Source organism: Carcharodon carcharias, chromosome 20, assembly GCF_017639515.1.
Source record: "Carcharodon carcharias isolate sCarCar2 chromosome 20, sCarCar2.pri, whole genome shotgun sequence".
NCBI lineage: Eukaryota > Metazoa > Chordata > Chondrichthyes > Lamniformes > Lamnidae > Carcharodon > Carcharodon carcharias.
Genome location: NC_054486.1, coordinates 6,391,430 through 6,400,212, shown reverse-complemented (window position 1 = coordinate 6,400,212; position 8,783 = coordinate 6,391,430).

Here is an 8,783-nt window from a genome sequence, read left to right as displayed (position 1 = left end):
GAAACATTAACTTTGTCTTTCTCTCCACAGATGCTATTAGGCCTGCTGAGTTTTTCCAGCATTTTCTGTTTTTGTTGTCCTTTTTGCCAGCATCAGCACCTTCTTTAGTCTTCACCACTACCATTGACACTCCCTTTGTATTATGTCCATGACATTTTGGTCAATTTCTCCTTAGCTCCCACCTATTGCTGATCTACTATCCTGCTTTCCTGCTCCACCCTCCCCCCCCTTGAACAATATAAACTCCATCACGTTCATACTTCTCTTTAGCTCTGAAGAAGAGTCATACAGACTCGAAATGTTAACTCTGTTTCTGTCTCCACAGATGCCGTGAGGCCTGCAGAGTTTTTCCAGCATTTTCTATTTTCATTTAGTAATTTATCTCGCTGCCTTTTGTGGGACCTTGCTGTGAATCTATTTGTTTCTGCGTGTCCCTATGTTACAACAGCGATTACAATTCAACATTAATTCATTAGCTTTTTAAGTACCATGAGATGAGGTCGTGAATGGCTATATAAATTCAAGTTCTGTTTTTCAAACTGCATTTCTAAAAGCCTTTCTGGTGAGAAGGAGATGACCAGAGTCCTGACAAACAGTGCCAGAAACCAACAATCCTCCTTGGAACTGTTCTTTTCAGATGGGTGAATATATATTCTCTTTGAAAGACACAAACAACAGATTGCATTTATACATTGCCTTTAATGCAAAAATATAAGCTACACAGAGATGTAAAAAGTAACGGATGCCAAATCAAAGAAAGATCAGGAGACGTGGCCAGGACTTTGTCAAAGGAAGATCTAAAATCTGGAAACAGTCAGTTTATGGCGCAGAGAAGGCCACTCAGCTCATAGTATCTGTTCCAGCTGGAAAAGAACTTCCCAGCCTCACCCACCTTGCAGTCCTAGCTCCATTGTCATTAAGTGCATATTCAAATATGTTGTTAATGTCAGATAGGTTTCTTCCTCTAGCATCCTTTCAGGCAGTGAACTCCAGACCTCCATCACCCCCTGCCACAGAACAGTTCTGTGTAAGGGTCACGAGGTCTCGAAACGTCAACTCTTTTCTTCTCCGCCGATGCTGCCAGATCTGCTGAGTTTTTCCAGGTAATTCTGTTTTTGTCCTAGCCTATCCAATCTCTCCTCATAGCTGCAATTTTCAAACCCTGGCAAAATTCTTGTAAATTTCCTCTGCACCCTCTCTGGGGCAATTATGTCCTTCCTGTAATGTGGTGACCAGAACTGTACACAAAATTCCAGCTGTAGCCTAACCAGCATTTTATTCTGTTCCATTATGACATCCCTGCTTTTGTATTCAATACCCTGCCCAATAAAGGAAAGCATTCCATATGCTTTCTTGACCACCTTGTCCACCTATCCTGCCACCTTCAAGGGCCTGTGGACATATGCTCCAACATCTCTAACTTCCTCTACTCCTCTCTATAACTTCCTGTTTATTGAGTATTACCTTGCTTTGTTTGCACCAAATGCATTACCTCAACTTTTCTGGGTTGAATTCCATTTGCATTTCTCCACCCATTCAACCAAACTATTGATATCTTTCTAGAGACAACAGCTATCCTTTTCACTATCAACTACACATCCAGTTTTTGTGTCATCTGCAAATTTCCCAATCATGCCTCCCACAATTAAGTCTAAATCATTAATATATACAACAAACAGCAAGGACCCCAACACTGAGCCCTGTGGAATGCCACTGGAAACCGTTTTCCATTTGCAAAAACATTCATCAACCATCACCCTTTGTTTCCTACCAGTGAGTCAATTTTATTGCAAGAGGATACAATAATAGGGAAGGCTAACACCATATTGGGATTTAAGCACAAGGACAAGAATTTGAGAGGCTAAAGAATTGCAAGCCAATGTAGGTCAATGCGAACAGAGTTGATGGGTGAGTGGAATGAAGTGTGGGATATGGGAAGCTGAGTTTTTGATAAGTTGAGGTTTACAAAGGGTGGAGACTGGGAACCCAGCCAGCAAAGTGTTCGAGTAATTGAGTCTGGAGTTGATAAAGACATAAAAATGCAAGTTTCAGCAACAGTTGCACTAAGATAGAGGAAGGGAAGTAAGTAGCTATTGTAATAAAGAGTATATGAGCTCAGAAACTCTTCGTGGCACCGAACAAGATGCTGTGGTTGTGAGCAATCTCATTCAGTTTGAGACATTGGAGATGGTGAAAAGGATACAGAATCCGAGGCAGAGATTGAAGACAGTGAATTTGACCTTCCCAGTATTTAGCTGGAGGAAACGATGGTTTATCCAAGGCTGAAGTCTAACAAACAGTCAGATACCATAAAGGCAGAAGGATTGAGAGAGCTGGTGGAGAGGAAGAGCTGAATGTCATCAGAGTACATGTTTTGAGATGCATCAGTGTATAAAGGGATATTAACAGCAGCTTTGAAAGTGAGAGGGACAGTGTTGATGAAGAGGGGATTATTTATAATGCCAGCTGAAATGAGAACCAGGGAGGGAAGTTAAGTGGTCAGGAATCTAATGAGCAGTTTGGACAGATCACACATTGAGATGGTGAAAAACTAGATATAAAAGGCAATACAGATCCAAGAGGGCTTGTTTTGGAAGGCAAGGTAAAGTAAAGGTAGCTGAATATATATTTTGGCACCAAAGATGTCCACAGGCTCTTTATAGCTCTTACATGAGGGTAGTGCAAAAAACCTGGGGTTATCTTTTCCCTCTCAGGTAACCTGAGAGTTGCGTCCAAAAAAGAACAAAATCCAACAGAGCATCAGATCTGGATGGCTAAACACATTTTGCAGCAGGGAATTGAGGGAACAAAGTTGGGGCCCATACCAGGGGGCATGACTTGAATGTGAGACAGAGGAGGTTTTGCTGACAATGAGGACATTAAAGATGAAGGTGAGGGACTGGTTGAGCAAATCAGCAGCTGGAAAAGGAGAGTAGCAAAGGAGTGTTCAGATTTGAGAAAGAATTAAAGAAAATGCTCTGCCGCTCAAGAAGTTCCTGAAAGCTCCTGCCTACCTAATGAGGACTCAACAAACACTTGTCTGTTGTCGACTAATAAAAGGGTCTAGAGGACTTCAAGTTAACAAGCCAAGTGACAGAAGTTCAAAAACAAGTTAGACATTGTAAACTGTTACCTAAGTCAGAAAGGCTTCGGACTGCTGTTTATTTTTAATTAGCTGGCCTGGCTCCCCAGTGAAATCTAGCAAGATCTGTCACTTGGAGTTGAGATTCTTCCCACTCGGTTTCAGGTAACCCTACATCCGAAGCAGTTAATCCTGGCTGAGGAAGCATAGGAACTTGACCAGTACTCTGTGTTGGGACCTGACAGGTTCTAGCCAATTAAACTCCAGTAAATACTCCTGTACACCTTTCAGGATGCAAGTTCTTGGTTACTGGCAATCTGTACCTAACTTAAATAAGTGGGGTGTGTCTCTACAGGGAGATAGTGTATCCTTGATATTGGGGGAAAAACTCTTCTTGAGAACTTCTTAGTATCTTGGTTTGGAGGTCCATGGTGAGGATTTTCCATGGGGGTCAGACGCACAGTTGATATAAAGTTTTTTAATGGTTTTGTGACCTAAGCACTGGTTGCAGGAGAGCTATTGTTCTCAGCAGCGATAAAATTCAAATATTTGCTTTCCTCTCAACCACTTAAAGCCCCATGATTTTTTAACATGAATACTGCTTCCTCACCTGGAGAGTCTTTGCTGACATTTTTCTTACACTTCTACACAGGATGCAAGAGAAAATTTATCATTCAACATGAAACCTCTCTCTTACCTCTAGTCCCCAATTCTCTCTTGCTCTCAAACACACCATTCGACCCTTCTTATCCTTCCCTATCAACGTTAGTAGAATCGATACTTCTCTGAACATTTCAAAGCTCCAAGTACATCAGGTTACACAGTGTTCTGCCTTGCAATATCCCCTACTGTCGATGTCTCACACATTTCTCAGTCCCCTGCTCTAATTAATCCTCTGCTGGAACACACGTTTGCAGCTTTTAAAACCTAAGCTTAATTACAACCATTCATTTCTTCCATTGTGAGTTCACTTTTTAAAAAAACTATTTGCAACCTTGGTGTGGCCCTTCACCATCACTTCTCAATAAATTAAGTAGGATTATCAATTAAGGAATAGGGATGGGCTGGTTGAACATAATTCACGTGTTCTATGTCAGTTTGATCCAGTGGTGGTGGTACTTTCTCACCTCCAAGTCAGAGTACTATAACTTCAAACCCTTATTTCACAACTTGAGCGCATAATCTAGGTGAAGACTTCAATAGTATTGGGAAAGTGTTGTGTTGCTTGAGGTGCCATCTTTTGGATGTGAGATTAAATTGAAATCCTGACTGCCTGTTCAGGTAAACATAAAAGATCGCATGGCACCATTTGAAAGAAAGTAGGGAATTCTTCTTGGTGTCTTGGTCCACATGTCTCTCAGTCAAAATCATGAAACAGATTAACTGGTCATTTTTGTCATTGCTATATATGGGGCCTACTTATGTGAAAATAGGCTGCAGCACTTTGTGTACATTGCAGCACTTTGTGTACATTACAGCTTAGAAAGCAATTGATTAGCTGTGAAGCATTTTGGGGCACCATGAGGCTTAATAAGGCCTATATAAATATTAGTTCAATAACAATTTATTTTTATATGGTGCTTTTAACATAATAAAACATCCCAAGATTTCACTGGTGAGGGAGAGCAGTGTGTCATCATATGAGAATTGATGCTCTGTTCTTGGATGATATTGCTGAGGGGCAGAATGTAGATAAGAAATAGGAGAATGACAAAGATTGATCCCTAGAGCACACCAGGGATAGCAATGCAGGAGCAAGAAGAGAAGCTATTCAAGTGATTCTCTGGCTATGATTAAATATATAAAAATGGAACCAGATGACCAAGAACTCTCCCACCCAGATGGATGACAGTGCAGAGGTATCTTCCAATGACAGTGCATATTTGTGGGTAATTTAAAAATACACTGATACTTCGATGAGTAGTTTGTAAATGAGTAGTTTGACAGATTTATTAAGGTTTTTTGAGGATCTAACTAGTAGATTAGATAAAGGGGAACCAGTAGTTGTAGTATACCTGGATTTCCAAAAGGCATTCGATAAGGTGCCACACAAAAGGTTAATAGGTGAGATAAGGGCTCATGAAGTTGGGGGTAATATATTCGCATGGATAGGAGATTGGTTAATGGATAGAAAACAGAAAGTGTGCATAAATGGGGCTTTTCCAAGTTGGCAGGCAGTGAATAGTGGAGTGCCGCAAGGATCAGTGCTGGGGCCTCAACTATTTACATTCGACATTATTGACTTAGATGAAGAAATAGAGAATAACACATCTAAGTTTGCTGATGATACCAAGCTAGGTGGAAAGGTAAGCTGTGGAGAGGACACAGACCGGCTGCAAAGAGATATAGACAGGTTAGGCAACAAGATGACAAATGAAGTATAGTATAGGGAAGTGTGAAGTTATTCACTTTGGTCATAAGAATAAAAAAAAGAATATTTTTTAAAAGGTGAGAAACTTGTAAGTGTTCAAAGAGAGTTGTGTGTGCACTTACAAGCTTTATGACACAGCAGTTGGTAAAGACTGAGTTACTTAAAATCCCAGAGGGAAATTTTAAACTGTCATAACCTATATTTTCAATTGTTATAAAAACAAAAAAACTGCGGATGCTGGAAATCCAAAACAAAAACAGAATTACCTGGAAAAACTCCGCAGGTCTGGCAGCATCGGCGGAGAAGAAAAGAGTTGACGTTTCGAGTCCTCATGACCCTTCGACAGAACTTGAGTTCGAGTCCAGGAAAGAATTGTTATGTTTGAGATGCAACTCTGAATTCAGAAATGTAACCACCAGCCCTCCAGAGGTTTTTTTTATATAAATTAAGTTAAACATTTATTAATTTTACAAGGTATTAAACACATACAGATCTACAAACTACTATCATAATAACTTATTAAACAAATCCCCAAATTAATCCTAAAATCTTCACCAAGGCAACAGTAACCCACAGTCTTTAAACAATCACAGGCAAAGTACATTTTATCTTAGAAACTCAAAATGAGCTTCCTTTCAATTTGTTTCCTTTGCAGACAGTTGTAAGTTTACAAGCGACTTAGATATCACATGCCCCTAATTTCCACACACAAAACTCTTCTGTATATACCTAGCCTTCCCTTTGAATGTAAATTCTCATTGTATCACCAGGCCCTTTGAACTCCACCTCTTCTAACGATAAAACACCTTTCATGGTACCAATTTTATTAGTAATATGAACATATTGCTTGGTATCTCCTAGCTAGGTGCATTAATTCACCCCTATCCTTTGAATGGTTTATTCAACAAAATACAAATGTACCCTTTACCTTACTGTTAACATCTCAAAACTACAATACATCAAAGCACCCAGGCTAACTGGTTTTGGGGGAGGCAGTGGCGTAGTACTAGTTTCACTGGATCAGTAATCTGGAGTCCCAGAGCAACACCCTAGGGTCCTGGGTTTGAATCCCACCATGGCAGATGGTGGAATTTTCATTCAATGAAAAAATTCTGCCATTAAAAGTTTAATGATGACTATGAAATCATTGCTAATTAACCCATCTATTTCTCTAATATCCTTTAGGGAAGGGAACCTGCTGGCCTACCTGCGACTCCAGACACACAGCAATGTGGTTTTCTCTTAAATGCCCTCTAAGCAAAGATGTTTAGGGATGGGCAATAAATACTGGCCTAGCCAACAATGTCCATGTCCCAAGAATGAATAAAAAAATCCAACTAAGACACACCTACAGACACAGACTCCACTGCAAGTCCGATTTAGAATAATTTCCAATAACATTATGCACATCAATAGCTTCATGAGAACAAGGAATGCATGAAGTTAGTGTGCAGGTGCAACAAGCAATTAGGAAGGCAAATGGCATGTTGGCCTTTATTGCAAGGGGATTGGAGTACAGAAATAACCAAGTATTGCTACCGTTGTGCAAGGTTTTGATGAGATTGCAACTGGAGTACTGTGTGCGGGTTTTGTCTCCACATTTGAGAAATGATATACTTGTATTGGCGGTGGTACAGAAAAGGTTCACTAAATTGGTCCCTGGGATGAGGGGGTTGTCCTATGATGAGGGGCTGAGTAAATTGGATCTATATTCTCTGGAGTTTAGAAGAATGAGAGGCGATCTAATTGAAACCTACAAAATTCTGAAGGTGCTTCATAGGATGCTGACAGATTGATCGGGAAATCTAAAACAGGGGAGCACAATCTCAGTAGCCTTTGGATATCTTTAAGGCAGAAGTAGATAGATTCTTGCTAAGCGAAAGGGTGAATGGTTATCAGGGGTGGTGGGAGTGTGGAGTTGAGGTTACGTTCAGATCAGCCATGATCTTATTGAATGGCAGAGCAGGCTCGAGGGGCTGAATGTCCTACTCCTGCTCCTAATTCGTTGGATTGTATGTGTGGTGGTATGGGATAAGGGGGCCCATCCTTTAGGACTGAGATGCAAGAAATTGCCTCACTCAAAGGGTTGTGAATCTTTGGAATTCTTTACCCCAGAGTGTTGTGGATGCTTCATTGTTGAACACATTTAGTGCTGAGGTCGACAGATTTTTGATCTAGCAGGGAATTAAGGGCTATGGGGAGCAGGCAGGAAATTGAGTTGAAGCCCAAGATCAGCTATGATTTTATTGACTAGCAGAGCAGGGTCAAGTGGTCTATTCCTGCTCCTATTTCTTACATTTTTATGTTTGTATGTAAAGAATCAGTTGCAAACCGTCCCAGAGTGATTAGTGGGGAGATGGCAGCATAGTGCAATTTCATTTTCTCAGTAATCCTGAGTACTAGGCTATTGTTTTAGGAGCATGGGTTCAAACCCCATTGTGATAGCTGGTAGAATTTAAAATCAGTTAATAAATTCTGGAATTGAAAGCTATTCTCAGTAATGGTGACCATGAAACCATCATCGATTGTTGCAAAAATCCATCTGGTTCACTAATGCCCTTTAGGGAAGGAAATCTGTCATCCTTACCTGGTCTGGCTGACGGGTGACTCCAGGTCCACAGCAATGTGATTGGCTCTTAACTGCCCTCTGAAATAGCCTAGCAAACCACTCAGTTCAAGGTTAATTAAGGAATAGCAACAAATCCTGGCCTTGTCAGTGACTTGCAGATCCTGTGAATAAAAAAAAAATCTGCTTTTCAACTGGCTCCTCAGTAATCAGCCCATTTTAAAACCAGACAAGGTTTTGAGGTATAGGGCTGGATAGAGCTTCATCGTTCCTTCATGTACACGTGGAGGACTATTCCTTACTAGGAAGGTGAGCAGTCGAAGCTATAACGCTTAAGGAGTATAAAAATACAATCTCTAGAAAGTTAGTATGACCAAATTCAAAACCAATCCTCTAACTTCAAAAGATAATGCCACAAAGATTTTGAAAGGTTGACGCCATATTTATTAACAATAAAATTCAGCTTGATAGTTACCAACAGCATTTACCCATTTGTTGGGGTTTACCTTTTGCTTGTGATTGCTGTTCCAATCATCTCCAGCTTTGACTTAACATTAGGCAGACATCCTAGAACAATCTATTCTGAAAGCAAATTGCACATTGGTGCTGGCTAGCATGTACTGTGGTAGATGCTATATCTGTTGCTTATATGACCTTTTGCGATGAATTTTAATTGCTGAGTTTTTTATTGCAGATTAGATGAGAATAAATTTATGGCATTCCTCACATTAGAATGGTGCAACCTATATAATCATTAATGTCCC